The sequence below is a fragment of the Euprymna scolopes genome, chromosome 38, assembly GCF_053919585.1.
Source record: "Euprymna scolopes isolate OS-2025 chromosome 38, ASM5391958v1, whole genome shotgun sequence".
In the NCBI taxonomy this organism is placed as follows: domain Eukaryota; kingdom Metazoa; phylum Mollusca; class Cephalopoda; order Sepiida; family Sepiolidae; genus Euprymna; species Euprymna scolopes.
The window spans coordinates 16,127,245-16,152,137 of NC_136519.1; the positions used below are offsets into that span (position 1 = coordinate 16,127,245).

The 24,893-nt window shown below is 36.3% G+C and overlaps 1 pseudogene; it reads right to left on the reverse strand.

Moving 5' to 3' along the window:
- Window positions 1-392: 392 nt before the first annotated feature.
- Window positions 393-614, reverse strand: LOC145263440 (U2 spliceosomal RNA; annotated as a pseudogene).
- Between the last annotated feature and the right edge of the window lie 24,279 nt (window positions 615-24,893).

Below are 24,893 nucleotides of genomic sequence, written 5' to 3' on the forward strand. Positions count from 1 at the left end.
GATAGAGAATTGCATCAGCAGTGAGATATCTACTGGATCGATAGAAGGATCCCACAATTTCTCCAGCGGCCTTAGCAACAAATTTGATGTATGTGTTCCACTTCAGATCAGGAGTAAAGGTCAAGCCCAGAAGCTTGTCAAAACATGACGCCCCCCAAGACGATAGCAATTTATTTCAATTGATGCTAGAGGGGAATCACAGCGTTGATGATGTAAAGATAAAAGCTTGGTTTTAGATGCATTAAAAGTAACCAGCCGCTCCTTTCCCCATTGTACCACGTGCTCAAGATCAGAGAAGAGAGAGAATCGGAGAGTACTTGGTCGTTTACGGTCTTAGATGTGCTACCATAGATGGTAGTGTCATCAGCATAAATGTCTGCGAATGATGTAAGGATGTGATTTGTAAGATCATTAATGTACCTATTTACTATGCCTCCCCACGGGACAGAGTTAGACACCAGGGTCGTTTTTTAACGTGGAGAAAAGGTACAAAAATATAAATTGTCTCAGTCGTGAAGGATTTCTCCTCCACCGAAAGAGAACAAGAAATAGAAGTGCAGCATCTGAAGAACAGATACTACACTTTGATCTTGACCAAAAGGCCAAGAAGCTCATTAATGTAGACCAGGAAGAGAGTTGGGCCCAGGATGGACCCCCTGAAGGACTCCAGCATTAATACTGTGAGCTTCTGTGTGTGTGTGTGTGTGTGTGTGTTTGTGTGTGTGTGTGAAGACACTTTTCAACCTATTTACTCAACAGATCTTTGATCTACAGACTTGAAATTTGGAATATAGAGTATTCAGACGCGTGGAAAACTTTTTAATCGATCGTCACCCGGAAAACGGGATGCTAAGGGGTCAAAATTTAAAAATTGGTCCGTGGGGGGGCATAGGATTTTTATCTGTTTGTCAACAGCGTGAACCGTTCAGATGACAAATTACTTATGTTAAGAATAAGTAGGTCTTAAAACACTTATTAAAACGTGTCAAGCTGGCCTAATGGTTATCGTACTTGACTCACTGTCTTTAGGTATTTCTTTCGATCTTAGATGGAGTATTTTTTTTTACTTAAAAGAAGTGACCTGTTTAAAAAAAATAATACTCGCATGCACATGTGTCAGTTTCTGTATTAATAAAGATATAACTTTTATGCGCATTTTACGACCGGGCAACGCCGGGCGTCTTGCTAATATATATATATATATATATATATATATATATATTTAAAAGAGTGTAGCCATCAACAATTGTGTGTTTTTTTTTAAAGGTTTTCATCATATTTTTATGTATACATATACATATGTATGCACATGTATGAGCGGGTAAATGTGTTCGTGTGGATATGGATATACGCGTATGTGTGAGCCCCTGCATATGTCTGTGTGTGTGTGCATGTGTGTGTGTATGTGTATGTGCCTACATAGTATGTGGAGGTTTGTGAGTGTATATGCACATACATGTATGTGTGTATATATATGTGTGTATGTGCGTGTATATGTGTGTATATATATCTTCTACCTATTCTCCATCTTACTTGTGTGTGTGTGGGTGCGTGTACGTATGTCTGAATGATTAAGCGCATATATACATGCGTGTTTTGGTTGGGGGGGGGAAAGTATATATATATATATCTATATAAAAATAAAAAAATAAAAATAATTGTTAGCGGTGGATGTGTGCGAGTACGTGTGTGAGTGTGTAGGTGGGTATGTATATATGTATGCTCCTATATATATTTCTATGTATGTGCGTGTGTGTATGTGTGTGTGCCTGCGTGCGTGTGCATGTGCATGTGTACATGTACATGAATGTATATGAATGCGTGTGTGATTGTGTGTGATTGTGTGCTATACATGGGGAAAGAAAGTCTTTAAAGATAACCCTAAAAAACCCATAAAAACCTTCACCAAATGGACCAAAAGCCACGCTTTGAATATAACTTTGACCGGACACTTTGAACACTTACAGTTGGATTCAGAATGTCTGAGACCACACATCACTCTGAAAAACATATTTAATATCAGCGGAGGTAACTCTACAAACTCCCATTTTAAAGAAAAACTTTTTACGAAAACATCTGAAGAGAGCACACCCTAAGCTCAAAACGCGTTATAAAAATATTTTAAAATAAAAATATGATGAAAACCTTTAAAAAAACCCACAATTGTTGATGGCTACACTCTTTTAAATATACATTTTTTCTCTCGTTGGAACTACACAACCATCACTTTAAATATATATATATATATATATATATATATATATATATATATATATATATATATATATATATATATATATTAAATAATTATTATTTCATACCAAGAGATACTAGTGTTTCATGATTCGCAATTATCCGTGCAGAAAGTGATAATTCGTACTGGTCGGGAGAATCCAACCCATGTAACAAAACGGTGACGGCTAAATGTATATGCAGAGGAAATAACGTCACCAGTAAAGAAAAAAAAAACTATGAAAAGGAGAAAAAGGACGATCGAGAGAGACATGGAGCACAGAACAGAAAAACGTTCGAGATCATGTGAGAGACGGAAAGAACGTTCGAGATCATGTGAAAGACGGAAAGAACGTCCGAGATCACAAAGTGTGTGACGTCATGGCCGTACAATTGAGGAAGCAGATGTCGTTGTTACAAAGAAAAGCAAGTGTAAGTTATTTTCTATTTGTTTGTCGCCTTTGCAACTGAAACCTACAAGGTGTTGGTTCCCCCAGACAATATTATATCCAGCTAGAAAGTCACATTTGATTCCATTTGCTTAGCCATTACCTCCAGGCCACTAACAATTAAAACAACGGAAATTTAACACTAATAAATGCCAAACCCGGGCGCAACAGTAAGCAGTCAAGATGTGCAGAGAACTTTTTTCAGGCAGATGCTCAAGTTTTAGTGGGGCGGGGGGTGCTCTTTTCTCTCTCTTTCAATCCCTTTCCTACAAAAGAGACGTTGCGAGCCTGTCTGTGCTTTATCGTTATTTTCATTGCAAGTGCTCGTGTGAGCTTCAATCTATGGTCCCCCCGCCAAACTTACACGAAAATCATTCGTATAGCCAAAACCAGTATCAAGAATTTCCCACACCCTTTATCTGTTCCTAAACCTAAACATAAATTCCATGAACAAAGCTTCTTTCTCACAACTGTACGCCTGTGGAACTTTCTTTCGTTTGCCTGCTTTCCAGCGGATTACAATCTGATTGTCTTCAAGTCCAACGTAAACAAGTTCTTGATGAACCGTCCCTTAAGTAATCCAATTTATAAAATTTCCATTATTTATGATTGCTACACTATAATCCCAGTGACTAATGTATACTCATTAACCGTTATCCTCGAGTGGCCTCCATGCCTTTATAAATGGTTACTCCTTTGTAAAAAAAAAGTGAAAAAAAAAAAACAGTGACTCGGTTAGGCACGGGCCTATAATGCATCCCTCTGAAAAGGGCACTTTTAAAACACGAGTAAAAAGGGAAGGTGCTTGAGCACCCCTAGCAACCCCTGTAGGTTCCTGCTCGAGAGTACTCAATCAAGCGGAAGTCTTCAACGTTGCATAACGCTAATTGATTTCCTTTTGTTTTTATTTCCCAAATAGTGCTCAACTTTAACACCCTTAAAGGGGTTAAAGATTATAAATAGTAATAATCACTTATATACCTACAGACACTAGTGTTTCATGCTTTCGCAATCACCAGCGCAGGAAGTGACAATTCCTACTGGTCGGGGGATTCAAACCCAGCTACAAAGTCAAAGAATACAATGCCCGGAAGAACTCATGTTGATGAACAAATATATACTACATTATATTCACAAGATTGAATATTACAAGGTCACTTTTTAACGGGGAAAAATTCAGCTCCTTCCAAAAGCGGAATCCTGGATAAAAAAAATTTGCCCCAGCCATGAAGTATCACTATTCATCTCACAGAGAACTGAGCAGATAATACCCATAGATTTCAGCCCATATGCCGATATCACATCAAAGAAAATCGTTTACAAATGTCAAACAAATAAAAGTAATCATTTAGCACTTTGAATTTTCTATTACAAGTAGCGTCTGCAATTCTTGAAAAAAAAATTTTTTTTAGACCTATCATAATTTTCAATTGTTTTATGAAATCATCGATCTGTGAATAATATCGATTTTTCTCTACAAATTTCTTTAATATGAAAAAGAAAAAACAAACCCACCAAATCGATATCTCTCGAATGATAGGAAAATAAATACTCTCTATTTTTTTTAATTAGTAAAATATTTGCATTAATCGGAACATCAATAAAGGAACAATGAAATTCTATGCGTCTGGTATCGATCTTGAAGCTTTCGATACAAATCCGATCGAACATTGCAGTCTATTATCTTATCAAATTATTTACCTGTATTTCATTATATTCTGTGTCGACTTATATGCAACAATATAGTCTATATATTAATTGCGGTAACCATAACCGTCTGCATGAATCTAATAAGCGTGGCGGGTGGGTTTCTCTATTTATTTTCATAATTTTCTCTATTTATTTTCATAATTTTTTCTATTTATTTTTATAATTTTTTCTATTTATTTTCATAATTTTTTCTATTTATTTTTATAATTATTCTCCTCGAACTCTATCTCCCTATGTTATTCGCTTCCTATGACTATAGCCATCGGGCGACGCCGAGAATATTAAAAAAAAATAGAATTCCAGTAACAAAAATCCCGGAAAATATAAGTTTCCCCCCAAAATAGCTACCGGAACAAAGAACCGATTTGGGATGTAAATATGCTCCAGATTTTGACCGAGGAGCTGACATCAGACGCTGAACAAGGAACAAAAGAATTCTTTCAATATAAACAAGGAGGGACACAAAGGTAGATCAGAGAGAGGCACAAGACGAGATGACAAACAATCGCACAAACTAACCCCCACATCCACATCTCTCTGTCTCTTTCGATCAGCACAAGCCTGGTTGTCAAAATAAAGTGCAGTTGTTTTCATGTCAGCTAAAAGATTCGATTGTTGTGATTAAACAAATATACACTCGTTATGTAGACGACACACAAAATTACATGAACGCAGACGGCTCGGTCCGTTATATACACGGTTATAATATTTCATATGCAGCGCACACACGGACACAATGCACAATACTTTTAGTTTGAGATACGGTTATTGCACCTTATTTCCAGCAGTTATACCTATAGGTGGCGATATCGACTTCTTTTCTCCTCTTCCATCTCTCTCTTCCTCTTTTTCTCTTTTTCCCCATGGCACGGAGCAGGAGGTGCCACACGCGATCCAAGTCTGGTTTACACTCGTAAACTAACTCAGCAATAAAACAAATTGCTGGCGTACTGAGACAGCCTTACAGAGGTAAACCAAACTTTGCAAAATCGTGAACAAACGAACTCTACACTCCCTGATTTAACTGTGTAACCAGATTAAACAAAATATGTTAATCTCAGTTCACGAGATCAACAAACGCACACGTACACTACACACGCATGATCTTTTTTTGTAGGTTACGATGTGGAATATGATGTTTTTCCGGCCCCTAGTTACGGTATTTGTCTCGTCTTCCAATGTTATTTATAATGTTATTTGATTATATAACTTGTGTATTATATACTGTACTGTATCCTGTTGCTTATTTTTAATGCCGTGTCCTGGGGTCCTACTGCAATGTCCGAATAAAACATGTATAAATATTTTTTTACTTGTTTTAAATAAAGTCTACGGTTGTAAATAAATAAACTCGGTATCAATTTTCATTAATCTGCGTCCTTGAACGCACAACGCTACCGCAACAGATTTGCTCTTTGTTGACTTATATACGGAAAGGAATAGTTTATATATCAATTCTGGCAGCCACAACCGCCCGCATGAATCTAATACTTCTTGTTTTGTTATTGCTTTTTTATCATCTCGGTTTCTCATTGGTATATCCAACTGCTTCTTGTTGACGTATCTTCGCAAAAGGATAGGTTATTTATTAATTGCGATAATCACAGCCGTCAGAATTAATCCAAGAAGAACAATGAAAAAAGAAAAGACTATTTTTAAGACAGGATTCTTTTCGATTTTCGATCGGATGAATTTCTGTACGACACTGTCAGACATATAAATTACCTTTGTATGGAATTTGTAAAAGATAGCCTCAACCGTTTTGGAACCTATGAGGAAGGAACTGACACACGCAGTGACTTTTATATAGGAGTGGAGATTGTGCTAGACACAACCGTGTGAATAAATCTAATAAGTGTGACAGTGTGACCAGACGTGCGGGGCCGCGACAGATCGCAACTCCCAACATCGTATGTCGTGGATTTTTCGTTCGACTATTCCTCTTATGGCCGAATCGTAATTTTCTCGTCGGTGACTGTCGATGGGTACACATGTGGTTTCACAAAAGTAGAAATATTAAAATAAAACAAATATGAAAAACACAACGCCAATGCTTCACATACATGTCTGTTGGAATCTGGGTGTGTGTGTGAAACTATAGTCCAACCCTCCGCGTACCACCAAGGCTAGGCTCGTTTGTCAGTCGCAATTCAGCTCTATCTCTGTTTTGCAGTCAACTCTAAAACCTGTCCAACTGATGTCGCTATCAACTCCCCTTCGCCGTGAACGGTATCTAGTTGTCAACTAACTGTTTTCTGTGTGTCGGTCCCTGAAGTCAATCCCAACCCCGGCCACCCGGAAGATGCTCTTCCCTTGTAATATGTTCTGTAGGATTCTATTGCCATTGTCAAATCTAAAAGGCTCAATCTCAAAATACTTACAGATTCATTGTTTGCTGCCTCCTATTTCATCATACATTTGTATGACACTTCCTATCTATTGCCTCCCCCTCAGCCTTTAGTGACTCATGGGCCACCTTCATAGTATCACAACAGAAGCCTCTCTCTCTCTTTGTTTTTATGACATTTCTTTTCTCTTTGGTCTCTAAGTCTGGTTATATCGGACGATACTTTACTTCTTTCATTAGTTTGACGCAATTTTTCATATTGAAGTATGTAGACCTCCATTCATTACGATCAATCAGTCTTCGAGGGCAGCAGGGTTTATTTCAATAGCTAGTGTTACACAAAGGGTCCGGTCTAAGCCGGGTTGACATGCTAGTATATATATGTGTATATGTGTATATGTGCATATACATGTATGTATTTATATGGATAAAAATGTGGCACGCGTCTTCGGATGGAATGTGGGGAACATGACAGCTAAATCAGAATTTTTCAATATTTCTTACGAATGTAAACAAAATTTTTGATTCTTTGAGAAGGAATGTAGCAATTAAAGGAATCTGGTTATGTTGATGTTTTTAAAAGTTGACAGAAAAAGTGACACAAAAAGATTGGCAGATTGAGATTTGATTGTCAACCAAGCGGACGCAACCATATACTCCTCTCTGTCTCTCTCGCTGTAACAAAGCTGTCTCCAAACTTAACAGGTTATGCGCCCAGCCACCGTCTTTTCTTTGACGGATCGGTTCCCTCAAAAACTGCCGGTCACGACTTGGAAACCTGGCATAAAATTCTAGGACACTGCAATACAGCTGATATTAAAAAAAATTACCAAATGTAGTCGAAGACATGAAAATAATACCTTCAGACGATCTCCCAAATTGTGATGTGTGTGCACAGGGGAAAATGACAAAAGATATAAGCCGAACGCCAGACGAAAAAGCTACGAAAATTCTCTCACTTCTGCATTGTGACTTAGGTACGTTTTGAACTTTATTGATGATTTTTCCGGTTTAATTATGGTTTATTTTCTAAAAACCAATCCGACACTATCCTCGCCACTAAGAAATATTTAGCTGATGTTGCCCCGTACAGTTCAGTAAAATGTATTCGCCCAGACAATGGGACTGAATTTACTAGTAAAGACTTTGAACTTCTATTAATTAACAATCGTATTAAACACGAGAAATCGGCGCCGTATTCCCCCTTCCAAAATGGCACCGCTGAAAGGGCATGGCGAACCCTTTTTGAGATGACAAGATGCCTACTTATCGAATCGAAATTAGCGCATAGTTTATGGACATACCGCTTTAATAGCAGCAGCATATATCAGAAATAGATCGTTCAATAAGAGGTTAGGAAAAACGCCGTATGAAGCGCTTGGCGGTGTAAAACCTACAATGAACAGAATGCATCTATTTGGTTCTGATTGTCTTGCATTTATAGAAAACATCAGTAAACTAAATACTAAAAGCGAAAAAGGTACTTTCGTAGGTTACTATAAAAATAGCCCGACATACTTTATCTACTTCGCAGCTCAAAATGCCATAAAAAGGGTTAGATGTGTAAAATTCGACGATACATTAAATTTAAAAAATGGCGATCAAGTGGATGAAAAACGTGAAATATTACATAGCATCTTAATCGATCACAATGAAAATATTAATAACAACGACAATTACAGTACTTCTGACGAAAATAGTAACCAGACAAGTCGATACCCAATAAGAAAGAGAAAAAGGCCAGACTTCTTACAAATTGAAAAGATACAGGATTACGCCGTGGATTACTGTTATTCGTTGAACAGCGCACCGGAAAGTTATAATGAGGCGATTAATTCAGAAAATCACCAAGAATGGGAACAAGCTATGGTATCCGAATTGAAAGCTTTATCTGAAAATAACACATACGAAATAGTGGCAAAACTAACAGATAAAAATATAATTTCTTCACGCTGGGTTTTTTTCCAAAAAAATCACAGCTTCTGGTAGTGAAACTTTTAAAGCAAGATTTGTTGCAAAAGGTTTCTCACAAGTTTCTGGAGTGGAATATTTTGCAACATTTTCACCAACGACAAATTTAATGACAATTAGAATTTTATTACAACTTGCCACTCAATACAATTTAAAAATACATCAAATGAATGTAAAAAATGCTTATTTAAATGCTCCGATTGACTGTGAAATCTACATTTACCCTCCAGAGGGATTTAAAATGAAAAATAAAAATTGGGTGTGGAAATTAAATAAATCGTTATATGGAATAAAACAAAGTGCACACAATTGGAATTTAACACCCCATAATTATTTAATAGAACAGGAATTCAAACAATGTCCCGTAGACGCGTGCATGTATACCAAGAATGTAGGTAATAAATTGTTGATTTTGGTTTTTTGGGTTGACGATATATTACTTGCCTCAAACTGTGACAACACTTTAAAAGATGTTAAAAATGAATTAAATAAAAAAATTAAAATGGCTGATCTTGGACGACTGTCATGGTTCCTCGGTCTAAAATTTACCTGTGAAAATGAAACTATAACTATGAACCAATCATGATACATCGAAAAAATTCTGCTCAAGTTCGGAATGCAAGATTGTAAGCCGCGTTCAACTCCCGTCGAAATGGACATGAATAAAAATATAGGGACCGAAAACAAAATTCATAGATAACCAAATATACAGGGAAAGCCTCATCTATTTATTACCGCAACAAGGCCTGACATATGTTACACTGTATCAAACCTGTCTCAAAACTTAACACTGCCACTCTTCTCTCTCTCCACCATAGCAGAGAAACAGCGAGGAATAAAAACGGACTGTTGCTTATACCAAATGTGTTGTTGTGTATTTGACTTCAAGAAAAAAAGTTCATAATATAATACTAGGAGAGGGCTTTTATTTTTTTACACACACAGATATATATATATATATATATATATATATATATATATATATATATATGTGTGTGTGTGTGTGTGTGTGTATATATACGTATATATATACGGCATATATATATATATATATATATATATATATATATATACGTATATATATACGGCATAATCGCGTTCTCGTCAAATCACCAAAGTTAAGCAACGTTGAGCCTGGTTAGTACCACATGGGTGACCATTTGTGAATTCCAGGCGCTGTATGTGCTCTCCGCTTATCTCAGCATTTGTTATCAGTCGCCTCGCACATACACTTCACTTGCCACTGGTATTTAATAATGTCGACCCAGAAGAGGTGTGGTTGGTGATTGCGCAACTTCTGCCACAAACATTTCCTGCACAGGCACCTCTTCGTTGGTATCTATAGTACGTCAAAGACTGAAGGAGTCGCCTATATAAAAGGTGTTAAAATGTTTGCAAATTTTGATTTATAGCAATTATTGTTCGCACGAGGAATACAAGAAATAAAATACTTATTAAATAAAAATAATTATTTTCTTATTCCATGAAGTTTCACAAATTTTGCTTTTTTCTTCAGAGGAAAAACCGTTAGCAAAATAAAATTATTCGCTGGTTAACACAAAAATTGAACCTTGAAATTGAAAAGAAGTCATATTCTTAAGATTATATATATATATATATATATATATATATATATATATATATATATATATATATATATATATATATATACTAGACTACTCGTGACCCGTTGGGTCAGTATGTTATATTAGCTATGGAATTCATGCGTGAGCGTTACACTTGTGACGTACATACTCTAACGTAGACCCCTACTACCAGGTCTCCTTCTCCAACGTCAGGGGTCTACGTTCCAACCTTCCAGAGGTTTAAACACAATTACAGAATACGAAACCGGACATATTCTTTCTAAGTTAAGCTGGCATAGGGCCAACCACTTCTCCAGACGAATTCATAATTAAAGGATACTCTAACTTAACATCTAAATCTGACCCCCAAGATTGGCATGGGTATGGAATATGTGCTTACATTAAAGATGTCTTTCCATGTGGTAGGGATATCTCTAGAGAAGACCCTAATTTACCTTATATGTGCTTCCGCGTTGCACTAGCTTATACCACTGCATTTATATTGGCCCTCTATCTCCCCCACAAAAGTGGGGTTACTATCTTTAAGAGCATATCTGAGAAAATTGACCACATCCTGTCTGCTCATCCTTCGGTTAACATTCACATTTGCGGTGACTTCAATGTCCATAACATGGAATGGCTAACCCACTCAAATATGACAGATGACGAGGGGAGGTTCTGTAATGATGTTGCCACTGCCTATGACCTCACTCAGATTTTTCACGAACCCACCCGTGTGCCCGATACTACCGGTAAGTATGCAAGTCTTCTAGACCTTTTCCTCACAACTTCCCCTGAGCTATATTCATGTTCCATTCTATCTCCTCTGGGAACCTCCGACCAGTCCGTTGTAGGAATTAAGATAACAATGAAATGTAATAAGTCTTCAGACGTATCTCTCCACCGTATTGTATATCGATACTTTATGGCTGACTGTGATAGCTTCCGTACATTCATATCTGATCTACCTCTGCATCCCATGTTTAAAAAGGATGTGTCTTCTATAGTATCAAACCTGACCGAATGGTTAATTGTAGGCATAGACCGATTCATACCACCCCAAAAATTCCAACAAAAACCTAACAGCCAGCCATGGTTCTCCCTAGTATGTGCCGCTGCCATCGCGCACAGTAATCACTTTTTCCATAGCTACCAACGTAATAGATGTACTGAGACTAAAGCTGCTTTCAGAACGGCCAGCAACCACTGTAAAAGAGTAATAAAACATGCAAGAGAGCAATATGCCAAGGACGTTAAATCCAAAGTAGCTGAACAGCGGTTTGGTTCCCACCAGTTTTGGCAAATAGCAAACAGGATCCTGAACAGAAGCGTGCGTTCTATCCCAACCATCATCAGTGCACCTGAGGTCATCTCGTCAGCATCAGACAAGGCCAGACAATGCCAAACTATTTGCCAAGAACTTTGTAGCTAATTCTACCCTATGAGACGAAGGCCATTAACTCCCCGTATTTCCTCCTATAACAGACAACACGCTATGCAACATACAACTATCTGTGCGTGAGGTCGCCAAGCTAATCAAGAACCTTGATTCCACTAAAGCAACTGGTCCTGAGAGCATTCCAGTTATAGTGCTGAAAAAGCTCCAACCAGAACTTGCCCCCATACTTACAAAACTGTTTAAGCGTTGCCTTAAGGAGAAGTGCTTCCAAACACCCTGGAAAACCTCATCAGTATGCCCTGTATTTAAGAATTCAGGTGAAAAGTCATCTCCCTCCCAGAACAGACCAATAAGTCTCCTGTGTGTCATGAGTAAGTTGTTGGAATCCATATTAAATCGAGAAATAGTCAACCACCTCAGCAGAAACAACCTTCTTAGTGACATGTAATATGGTTTCCGCCCCGCAAGATCTACAGTAGATGCGCTAACGGTTATACCTCACAGGATTAATGAATCTCTTGACAAAGGCTTCCTTTCCAGGGCAATTGCTCTTGACATATCGAAGGCCTTTGATAAGGTATGGCATAAGGGCCTACTTCACAAGATTTCCATCTACGGTATCACGGGAAATGTTTTCTCAATCATTAAATCATTTCTCTCCAATAGGTTCATAAAAGTAGTTGTTGATGGGCAGAAATCAGAGGCCCACAGTATTAATGCTGGAATCCCTCAGGGGTCCATCCTGGGCCCAGCTCTCTTCCTGATCTACATCAATGATCTCTCTAAACACATACTTAAAAAATCATTCGTTGACATCTATGCTGATGACACGACCATCTATGGCAACACATCAAAGGCCGTAAATGACAAGGTTCTCTCTAATTCTCTCTCTTCTGATCTTGAGCGCATGGTAAAGTGGGGGAAGAGGTGGCTAGTCACTTTTAATGCATCCAAAACCAAGCTTCTATCTTTACATCATCAACGCTTTGATCCCCATCTGGCATCAATTGAAATGGATGGCTCTCGTCTTAGGGAGGCTCCATGTTTTGACAAGCTTTTGAGTTTGACCTTTACTCCTGATGTGAAATGGAACACGTACATCAGGTCTTTTGCCAAGGACGCTAGAAAAATGGTGGGATCGTTTTACCGCTCCATAAGATATCTCACTACTGATGCAATTCTCTATCTGTATAAAAGCCAAGTACGTCCAAGGATGGAGTACTGCTGCCACATCTGGACAGGAGCTGCTAAAAACAGCCTATCCTGCCTTGACAGAGTACAAAATAGGCTTCATGGCATAGTGAGTGATGCCCTTTTCTCTTCTCGGCAACCTCTCTCCCACAGAAGAGACCTTGCGAGTCTGTCTTTGTTTTATCGTTATTTCCATGGCAAGTGCTCGTCTGAGCCCCAATCTCTCGCCCCCCTCGCCAATCTTTCACGAGAAACACCTGTCTGGCTGAAACTACTGTCAATAATTTTCACCACTCTTTATCTGTGCCTAAATCAAAACGTAGATTCCATGAGCAGAGCTTCTTTCTCAGAAGTGCACAGCTGTGGAACTCTCTTCCGTTTGCCTGTTTCCCACCTGACTACAACTTGGATGTCTTCAAGTCCAATATAAACAAATTCCTGACAAACCGCCCTCTTAAGTAAGACAGTCTATCAAATCTCCAATACTAATGATTACTACAATATTATACCATTGGTTACTGTACACGCAATTATCCTTATCCCCGAGTGGCCTTCGGGCTTTGATAAATGGTGACCTCTATGTAAAAAAAATAGTTTTTTTTGACATAACAGAAACATTCCTATGAAAGTATATTGAAATAAAAAAAAGAATATAGATAGATTTCTATGAGTCGTTCTGTTTATTATAATTGATTATTTTTGGAAAAATAATTTACAATTACTGAATTATAAGTGGTTGGCCATACTTATAGGTAAATGTGCACTGAACAGATACCATAATACTTATTATAGTTTAATTCAAATTTTGATATAGATGCTTTTTTTTTTACATCATTCATTTTTGTATTAAGTTTAAGTTATTTTAAACCCCACTCTTCCCATGTTAAATAATAATTTCGAAATAATAACATTAATATTTCAGCGTCCCCATTGTTCTTTTGTTTTATTTTCGTGTTTAAATTATCCAAATAAACAATTGTTAATCCTGTCTGCTTTTTTTATATCGTTTATTTCTGTATTACGCTTATGTTATTTTAAACTCACTCTTCCCATGTTAAATAATAATTTCGAAATAATAACGTTAATATTTCAGTGAGCAGGTGATGGTCGCATGCGCAACCGAATGTCGTAAACCGGAAAGTGGGTTACATACATCGTTACAAGGTCATTTGAGTTTTATGAGCTAGTATCCAGTATTCGCCTGTATATAGAGTATTGTTTCACATCAGTGAAGTAAAATAGAATGTCTACCCTAATAAGTCTTATAATGTCTACCAATGTCCAAACCACCAAATTAAACATTTTGATAATTGGATTGTTTCTATATTTGTTCACCGTACTTTAAATTATTTTTCTATGATCAGTTAAAGAGAGTATACATTTTATTAGGACGCCCTATATATATATATATATATATATATATATATATATATATATATATATATATATATATATATTTATATGTATATACAAATTAAAAAATTAGTATTACTTTGTAGTGCAAGTATGAACATATAGTTGGTTTAAGCTTGGTAAAATCCGATCCAGTGGTAGTATGTACATCCGTGGAACTTAGAATATTAAGATCAAATTTAGATTTTTGAGAGATTATGATGAGGATGCTGCTGAAAAAAAATCTAGTCGTGCAGAAATTATGATTTAATTTATAGCTAAAACGAAGAAAAACTAGGGTTGGCGTCAATACCGCGAGGTAAAATCCATTTATTTTTCTCTACGATAGAGTTTCTTTTACTATTTATTGTCAAATTATTTTTCTATTACAAAAATGACTCCCGTCTCCAAAATTTATGGGCCCAGACTTCGCCTGTACTTTGATGGATCTGAATAAAGCATACAAGTGAAACTTTGGGGATATTAAAGAATACAGAAGCTACACAAAGTTATAGTCACCATTGAATATCTTTCATATCTGCCGTATACCCGTCTCCGTTAAACTCCATCTCAGATGACAATGGTCAGAAAAGACGCTATGCATATCATACTGAATTTATTTTATATTCTCAACGGACAAAACCATTCCTAAGTTGTGAACGTTCATAGTAAGAACGCATTTTCTGTATATTGAAGTATCATTATATCTTAATTTCTATATCTGTAAACAAAACAACAGTTTTCTGTTCAGGAAATTAATTTTACTCGCCCTGGAACAGGCGATCATTACATCGTTATTTATCATTCCTAAACCAAAAGATGTATTTAATTCACTCATTTTATTTTTTTCAATTCTTTTTTATGAAATACATATTACACGTGTTTCGCTGGGTACAAGAAACAACTCATTAGAGAACAATATGTTCGAAAGTTGCTCCCTTTGAAATGTGAAAGTATTTCCGAGATCCAAATACTGTATATATAAACTTTATGACTTATAGACAAAATTTCAGCGAAGAGTTTGATAGAGACTTTTCACACACACACACACACACACACACACACACACACACACACACACACACACACACATGTATATACCTGTCTGTGTGCTAGAGCGAATATATTAAGAAATTCGTTTTAATAATTTTTAAATAGAAAGAATAGGATTGTAATATTAAGAGCGCGAAAAAAATCAACTTTATCGGTATCTAGGTAGATATGCGTGTGTGCATTATTGCAGTAATACCCTGCGGCGTTTCCGGTCAAAAATGACCTACGGCGCTTAAAGAGTAAAATCGGGGTTCCATTGTATTCCAAATATAGACTCCATTCCCTGAACTCTTGCTCCTTCATTTGCTGGCCGATAATTACCAGCGGGCGACGGCCGTTGATGTCGATTCGTTCTCTGCAGAGATTCTAATTGAACGCGAAATAATAGCTGAATATGATGAGCGTCCGGCAATTCAAAACTGAAACGGTAGCGGTGTACAACAAAAGGACAATATCATGTGATAAGATGGCCTTTAACGCTAAAGGACGCCCATTTCAGCTAAAATTACTCATATAACATGGGAGCTTGTTCATATACATACATATATATATATATATATATATATATATATATATATATATATATATATATATATATAATACACCAATCACACACACACACACACACACACACACACACACATATATATATATACATACATGCATACAAATATATGCATATATAGATATACACATTATAAATATGTGCGCGCGGGTTTATATTTCCAGAAGCAATTTCACTGCGTGATTTAAATACGCTATACAATATTAAACTACGACATGCGGTCTTGTAGTCTTCTGCTCGCCATTATCTATGACCTATTTTTCTTTCTTTCCATTTTTTTTTTTTAAATCCGGCTCACTTTATTTCTGTTTCTTTCTCTTTTTTTACCCTCTTTGTCTTTCTGTCCTCATCTCCGCTCCTGTTTCTTTTAGTTTCTTTCTCTCTCTCTCTCTCTCTCTCTCTTTTTACTGTTCACTGTTTTCTTTTCGTTTTTTTTGTTTTTTTTTACCTTTTCCGTTCAAACATTCCGCCAGGTTTTAATAGACAACGCTCCAGACAAGGCCTGAAACCACTTGATGTAAAGAGCTAACAAGAAGGAAAGATGATTATCAAACCGATAGATGTCTATTGACAGCCAAGACGTCAGTTTTCTTTCACGTTTTTTTTTTTTTTTGCCTCGGGCGTGGTACGAGTTCAAGCCTGCTTGCCTACTACCACTTAAAAAATTTCTTTTTTCTCAACACACACCTCCAAACACTCGGGCAACGCCGGGCACCCAGGCTAGTTTAAAGAAAAAATTATATTACTTCCTCTCTCTTTCTCTCCACTCTTTCTTTTGCTTATTAATTTATTTGTTTTCTTTTTATTTTACAGTATTACTGTATTTCTCGTTCTTTAACTTCTCTTCCATTTGTTTCGTCCTATTCGCCTTACTCCCCTTTATTTACCCTTGCGCTATTGTTTTTATTTGCTTGTCTATTTTCCTTCTCCCTTTCTTTTCTTTCTATTTTTCTCTACTAAGGTCCCACTCTTTCATTAACTCACTCTACACATCCATTGTATCATTCTCCTATTTCTCTTCATGCAACGCATGTCCTCAATAATGTTTCCTTTTTATGCATCATCATAAAAGCAATGGAAGATATCCGTTAGGAAAAGAATAAGAAAACGGTATGAGGAAAAAATTGTACGCATACAAGATGCTTCAATAAGTTTCCAGACTTTTTTTGTACAAGCATTTAAAATTGTTGTAGACTCTTGAAAATTCAGTAGGTTCTTGCTATAAATCTTATGAAATGACTGACAAATTCTCATGATTTTAGGCTCAAATGAACAGTTAAAGCAGAAATTGGAATACACCGTACTAAAGCGTGGTCGTTGGAGCTGGTGAATTTCAAAAATACAATCTGGGCGTGAGGACAGTTTAGAAGAATGATATAAATTCTGTTTTCAACTTGGAAAAATGCCACAGAAACGCCTGGAACATCAGTTTTTGAGTGGCATAAGAGATTCAAGGAAGGCATGGAGTTTGTGAGGGATGATGAGAGGTATGAAAGGAGTAAGGAATTCAGAGGACCAGAGTTGATTGGCCAAATAAAGAATTTCATAATTAAGGACCGTCGTGTGTCTATACAGACAATACGTGCACAGTTTGATGTCAGTGTGGCAACTGTAACAATTATTCATGAGGAGCTGAAGATGCAGAAGATTCGTGCAATGTTGTCCCAAGGCTGCTCCATCGTTGTTACTGACTATTTGACCAAGGTGGGCATCAAGATAGTTCCTCACCCTCTATATAGTCCATTAATCTCCCTTTGTTTCTATTATATTTTCATCTTTCTTTGTTCTTTTTTCCTTTCTTCCTTTCTTTCATTTTTTTTTTCATTTTCACGTCTCTTTCCAATTTTCTCAACAATCCTCACTTATTTTCACTTTTGTTGTTTCTCTCTTTGGTTTCCTCTCTTTCTCTTTCTCTCTCTGTCTCTCATGTTTTCACTCTCTCTGTCTTCGCTCTCTCTCTCTCATTTATTCTTTTGCTTTCTCTTTCGCACCCTCTCTCTGTTTCGTTCACTCTCTTTTGTCCCCTGCCTCTTTCCCTCTATTCTCCTCTTCCACTCTACCCCTTTCCATTTCCTCATAATCATCGATTCTCACTGTTTAACCTTCCTCACATTTTGTTTTACAGTAGCCATTACTTGCGAAAGTTCAACCACCTTTTAAGGGTCTTTCTTCTAGGCAGTCATATAACCTCCCTGTCAAATATGAATAACCCTACATCGGATTTTAATCGAATCAACCCACAAAATCAACACTATTGCAATGTTGTCTCAGTCAGTGATTGATTTTATTCTGAATGGAAAGTCATAAGGGGAAAATATGATTTTTCGGATCAATTAGATTAACGGAAATCTCCTGATCGTTGTTGACCTTCAGGCATCAGATATTTGGATCAGTTCGACGCACGATTGCGTACATCACTCGCCGGAAGCTCTCAGCAATGTTTCATTGCGCCTGCGCACCTGTGTTCTACAAGTATCAAATAAAAGAAACACGTATCTATACACAGGTTTTCAAAATTACTTTGTATTTTATTACTGGGAAAAATAACATCTATATATTATAGTCAAATGTAAGCGTTGTTTAAATTTTAAAATAAAATACGTTTATAGACCAAATTACAAAGCAGTATTATGTAATATAAACACATATTTGTTTAATTATTTTGCATAATGTTGCGTTATAATTTGGCTTATAAACGTATTTCATACGTTTTTTTTTTCAATTAAATATAGATATTATCCATTCGTTTGGTTGATGTCTGTTCGTTTTTGTTTTTGTTTTTATGTATCCAATGGAAATAAAAGAAATCGTCATGGTATTCGATTCAACGTCTTTTTACAAACAGGCATGTATTGGTCGGCTTTTAGATATTTACTTCTAAACTAACCTATCTCTGGCCAGGACTTATTCATCTTTCACTTATTCTTATCACTTCTTCCCATGTTTTCTCTGGCTCTTACTCATCTTCGTCATTATTTTTGGTTTAACATCTGTCTTACAAGAAACTTCTAGAAATTAGCTTTCAAACTAACCTATCGCTGTTTCCCTTGAATCTCTCCTTATAACTTGCTCCAAGGTTTTTACTGACTCTTTTCTGCCAACTGACTCTACTATTTCAACTGATCTACAACTAAGCCCCAGAACACTCATCAATTTCTTCAATGTGGTCATACCACTGAAATCTCATAAGACAGCGAACAAAGTGCAAATAAACGGAAGAAGCGATGTTAAACTTGCGAAAGGAAGAGGAAAAACGGAAAGAGAGAAGAAATAAATAAACAAAATGTAAAGTTCGTAGAAATAGAAACAGGAAAGTTTATAAAGATAAAAATAAATAAATAAGTAAGTAAAAATGAAAAGAAACGATGGTGAACTTGCCGAAAAAAAGAGGGAACACGGAAAGAGAGAAGAAATAAATTTGAGAAAGGGAAAGGTCGGGAAAACGAAAAACAGAGGGAAGATACATGGAACCCCCTCCCCAAAGCAAAGAAAACGATGTTGTAATCGCCGAAGAATGCGAAATAAAACGGAATTTTAATGCACTATAAGAAAATTTGAAGTGTTTTCGTCTGTGTTTGTTTTTATTTTTAACCAACGTAAAAGTTAGCGTTGTGCGTTTCACCTTAATTGCAGTCCAGTTTTTATGAAACCCTAAACCGACGTTCGTCTTATTTGTCTCCTGTGAATGATCACGGACGGTGTAAATGAGTGGCGGTGAGTATGAATTTTTTAGAAAGATGACTTTGCTACTTCCGTTGATCGTAATCGGTTTTCGCAGTGAACTCTCAACAGATATAATATAGGAAGCTCCGATCTGCGAGTTAGTGGCTAGCTAATATGCCTATAACACACTTCAGATATCGTGATGCAGTTTGTGCATAGTACATCTGAATAAAATGTCTAGATTCTGATTCCTATTAAGGTCAAAGTCAGACGGGAAAAATGAGTTAATTTTATTTATATAGAGATAAACAATGGAATTGATCTGGGAACAAAGAAGGAGCAGGTTTTGATATAAAGACTAGAGATACACGTAAGAATCAGAACGCGGGGACCATCCACGAGATGAGGTTGTCCTTGTAGGCCGTGGAAGCATTCGACTGAGTTAAATAAGAAACAATGTAAGGATTAAAGGGAAATATAAACTAGAAAAACATGAAGAAGTCTTGTTGGTACTGCTTCACAGTGAAATGTTTTCTGACATTGTCCAAGAGACAAAAGGAGCAACAACCGAAGGTTAATAGTCCGTTATCAAATGGCTATTGTGTGCTTATATATCATGTTTGTTGAACCCGTCACAAACTAATGACTGTTACTTTGTCCATGTTACAGTAAACACGCAAATAACGAACATGTCAACAACTAGAGGAGACACGAGCATCGGTTTCATACACACGTATATTTATATAGACTAGATATTCATGAACGCAGATATATACATTCGTTATATATACATCCCATAATACAACAATCAGAGCTAAACCTATCTTTAATAGTCACATTACACAATTATCGTATATAATTTCTGTGCAGACAAGATGCGCCCGATAATATAGACATAATCTAAGTGAATGTTGCTTCGATATCTGCTGTCTGCGTCTCTCAATTCTCATTCTTAATACTTAGTTAAGAAAACTATATTGATAAACAAGTAATTAGTTACGTATTATCTGTTCCCTGAGCAAACTTTCTCTCTATAATGCAACATTTGAAACCGCAGCAAGTCTTCATTGCGTTTCCATGCAGTGTTATAAGTTAAACAGAAGACAACAACCAGTATCGGATTATTGTCCACGCATAAAAATGTGACGATCGGAGAATGAAGACCAGCAACCGCACACGTATGTATAAAATGCGTGAACTGTTTGCATAAAGTTTAATAAAGTTAAACTTATACATCAACTGCTTACAGCAGCATAAAAATTGAGTTGCTCTCAATCCTCTTTCTACAGAACCAATCATAAATAATCACATTCCGAGGATTGTTTATAACTAATAGAACAAAATTTGGACTAACATGTCAGTTATTTATTAGTATTTTATCTATATGACTGAAAATAAATATTTATATAATAATATTTTCATTATTTTTACAAGTTAAGCTAAGCTAAGTAGCCGACTATATTTGAGGGAGACTCGGAGGTTCCCTTTTCATCAGCTGCAAGACTGAGGGGTAAGGTAGAGCGCTACCCTATTCTCAGGACTATTCCACTTGACTTTGATCCTCTTCTTATAATGCTGATTGCTTAGCAAAGGGGTATCAAGTGCGATGTTTAAGGTTTTGGTATAACGACCGATTTGCGAACACTGTTACTATTATACCAAAACGGGCCGATTTATAATGGAATCTGTTAAAATAGACAGAAGAACAGAAGCTTCTGTCTCCTGATGTAATCTACTTTAGTTACCATATATATATATATATATATATATATATATATATATATATATATATATATATATATATATATATATATATATATATATATATATATATATATATATATATGTGTGTGTATATATATATATATATGGTTATCGTACTTGGCTCACTGTCTTTAGGTTTTGGTTTCGATCTCAGCTCGAGTATTTATTATTACTTACAAGAAGTGAAAAAAAAAACCCATAATATTCGCATGCAAAGGTCTCAATGTCTTTCTGTCTTTTTATTTAATTTTTTAAAGGAATTTAACATGACGTTTAATACCAGACAACGTCGGGTAAATCTTCTAGTATATATATATATATATATATATATATATATAAAAGTGAAAGTGTGTCTGTGTGTGTGTGTGTGTGTGTGTGTGTGTGTGTCTGTGTACATTTCCCTACGCAATAACTCGAAATTCGAAATTTGATATACAAGGTACTGAGATTTGGGGAAATCGATGTGATCGGTTTGTGGCCAGAAATTTGGCGATTAAGGGGTCAAAGTTCAACGATTTGACCTTTGAGAACTCTACCAAACTCCTCCGACAATTTTGGGTCTACGCACTTGACATTTTAGATATAGGTTCCTTGGACATGGATCTAACTTAATAACTGGATTTGAGCCCAAAACAATAAATGTTAAGGGGTCATAATAGGAGTCAAACTTAAAAAAATTGACCTCTGCGGTCTCTTTCAAATTACTCAGACAATTTCTGGTCTAAATATTTGAAATTTTACATAAAGGGTATTCAGAGATAGGGCAAGCTTTTTCATCAGTTTGGGTCGAAAATTTTTAGTTACCAATATATAAATGTATGTATGTCTGTTTGCATGTTTGCCTTAAACTTTCAATAGAGGCGACGGATTTTACCACGATCCATATCGTTTTTAAGTTCGACCTTTCATACGACAAATATCGAAAAATTGGCTAAAAACATTAATATCTTTCCCTTCAACTAGGCACTTTTCTACAGGGGAGGGGGGTCCCTTTTTTCGCCGATATTTTTGAAAGTTATCCTCTCCTTTAAATTGTCTAGCCTTAATTTTAAATATGTCGCTTCCGGTTTGGCGGTGGTCTTAACAGCATAGACGTTAGGTTTTACCCCGTTCTTTTCCTCCTTTGCGATACAGGTTCGAGCCTGCCTTCCTACTACCACTTTTTTTTTTTGCTCAACATACACATCCAAACACCCGGGCAACTCCGGGCTTAAATGCTAGTCTTCTATTATATCTATAAAAGTGAACGTGTCTGTCTGTCTGTCTGTGTGTCTGTGTGCCTGTCTGTCTCTGTACATTTCCCTACGCAATAACTCTGTCAATTTTTAGTCTATATACTCGAAATTTGAAATACCGGGTACTGAGATTTGGGAAAATCGATGTGACGGGTGTCAGCCAGAAATTTGGCTGTTAAGGGGTCAAATTTTAACGATTTGACCTTTAAGAACTCTACCAAACTCCCCCGACAATTTTGGGTCTAGACACTTGAAATTTTAGATATAGGTTCCTTGAACCTGGATCTAACTTAATAAAGTGATTTGAGCCCGAAACAATAAATTATAAGGGGTCATAATAGGGGTCAATTTTTTAAAAATCAACCATTTTTTTTGTTTTTTTGCTTTTTTTTGCACAGCATACACCTCCAAACACCCGAGCAACGCCGGGCACCCCTGCTAGTATATCTATAAAAGTGAACGTGTCTGTGTGTATGTGTGTTTGTCTGTGTGTCTGTGTACATTTCGCTACGCAATAACTCTGTCAATTTTTAGTCTACAGACTCGAAATTTGATATACAGGGTACTGAGATTTTGAAAAATCGATGTGATCGGTTTTTGGCCAGAAATTTGGAGATTAAGGGGTCAAAGTTCAACGATTTGACTTTTGAGAACTCTACCAAACTCCTCCGACAATTTTGGGTCTACGCACTTGAAATTTTAGATATAGGTTCCTTGGACATGGATCTAACTTAATAACTGGATTTGAGCCCAAAAACAATAAATGAGTGACAAGATGTCTGTTCAGATTACACTTGAACTTCTGCATCTCAGTACATTTGGGAAAGCAGAATCCCGGAAGCGAGTTCCAAAGTCTATCAGTTCTGGGGAAGAAACTATTGGAGTAGAGGACTTTCTTACACCTAGGGATCTCTACTGTGAAGGGGTGGGATTTTGCTGCTTGTCTGGTTTGTCCGGTGGGGGGAGATTCACGTCGAGTTTTATGTGTTCATTTTAATGATAATAAACGGACCATCGTTTATGCCTACAATGTACTTATATATAAAAGGCACTTTGTGTGTGTGTGTCTGTGTCTGTATGTGTGCCTGTATGTGTGCGAGTTCGTTTCTTATGAACTCCAAAACGGCTGGAACGATTTTTGTTTTGAAATTTCATACAAATGTACGTTATGTGAGTGGGAGTGATCTTAGATAGCTTATATAACGAAGCATTTCCGATAAGTATAAAAACTCGAAAGTATCTAATTAAAGAAAGAACATCCCGATTTTCACCAAAGTTAACGCCCTTATACAGCCTTACATCGCAAGTGCATTTGAAAAGTTTTATTACCACCCAAGCAGAATGATCCGTCGTATAAAATTAATAGAAAGTTCTTTGATATGACAGGGGCGCGTCCGAAATAAATGTTTCTGTTCAGAGCACAATTGAATCATTGATACTAGACTTTTGCATTTTAAACTTTAATTCAAACAAACAAAAATATTTTTTTAAATCAACAGTAAATTTTCTACAGTGTAATTTAGACTGCAATGTAAGTCACTGTGAGGAGATATGCGAGATTCCTTCCCGTGTACCGCGTTGAATGCCCGACTACAGCAGGCACTCAGTCGATTTGATTGACGAATGGACGATTTCACAGATTTGGATGAAAATAGAAGTATTGGAACTGTTGAACAATGATTGATCCTTATTCAATCACAGGCTACGTCGGTTTTCCCTGCTAGTTTTGATAAAATAAATAAGAAATTATTTATTTAAAGAGTTCTTAGATGACAAAGAAAATTATTTTATAGAAGAAGAAGAAGAAAAAGAAGAAGAAGAAAAGAAGAAGAAGAAGAAAAGAAAAAGAAGAAGAAGAAAAGAAGAAAAGAAGAAGAAGAAGAAGAAGAAGAAGAAGTAAAGTTACATTTTTTGTCAAGCAAGAAGAATACCCGACTAAAAGTCCGCAATAGACGGTGTCAAGTCAAATTAAACTATTAAAGAAAATCCGTAAGAATTTTGCAGTCTTTTTTATTTATTTATCGATATACTAATAAAGTTAAAGTGCTTTCATTGCTCTAACATTAATATTAAAAGCCTGCTTTTAATATTAATGTTAGAGCGAGGAAAACACTTCAACTTTATTAGTATATCGATAAATAAATAAAAAAGACTGCAAAATTCTTACGGAATTTTCTTTAATAGTTTAATTTGACTTGACACCGTCTATTGCGGACTTTTAGTCGGGTGTTCTTCTGGCTTGGCAAAAAAGGTAACTTTTCTTCTTTTTCTACTTAAAAATTATTAAAACGAACTTTTTAATATACTCAGACATGGATATGCGAGTGACTGCATGG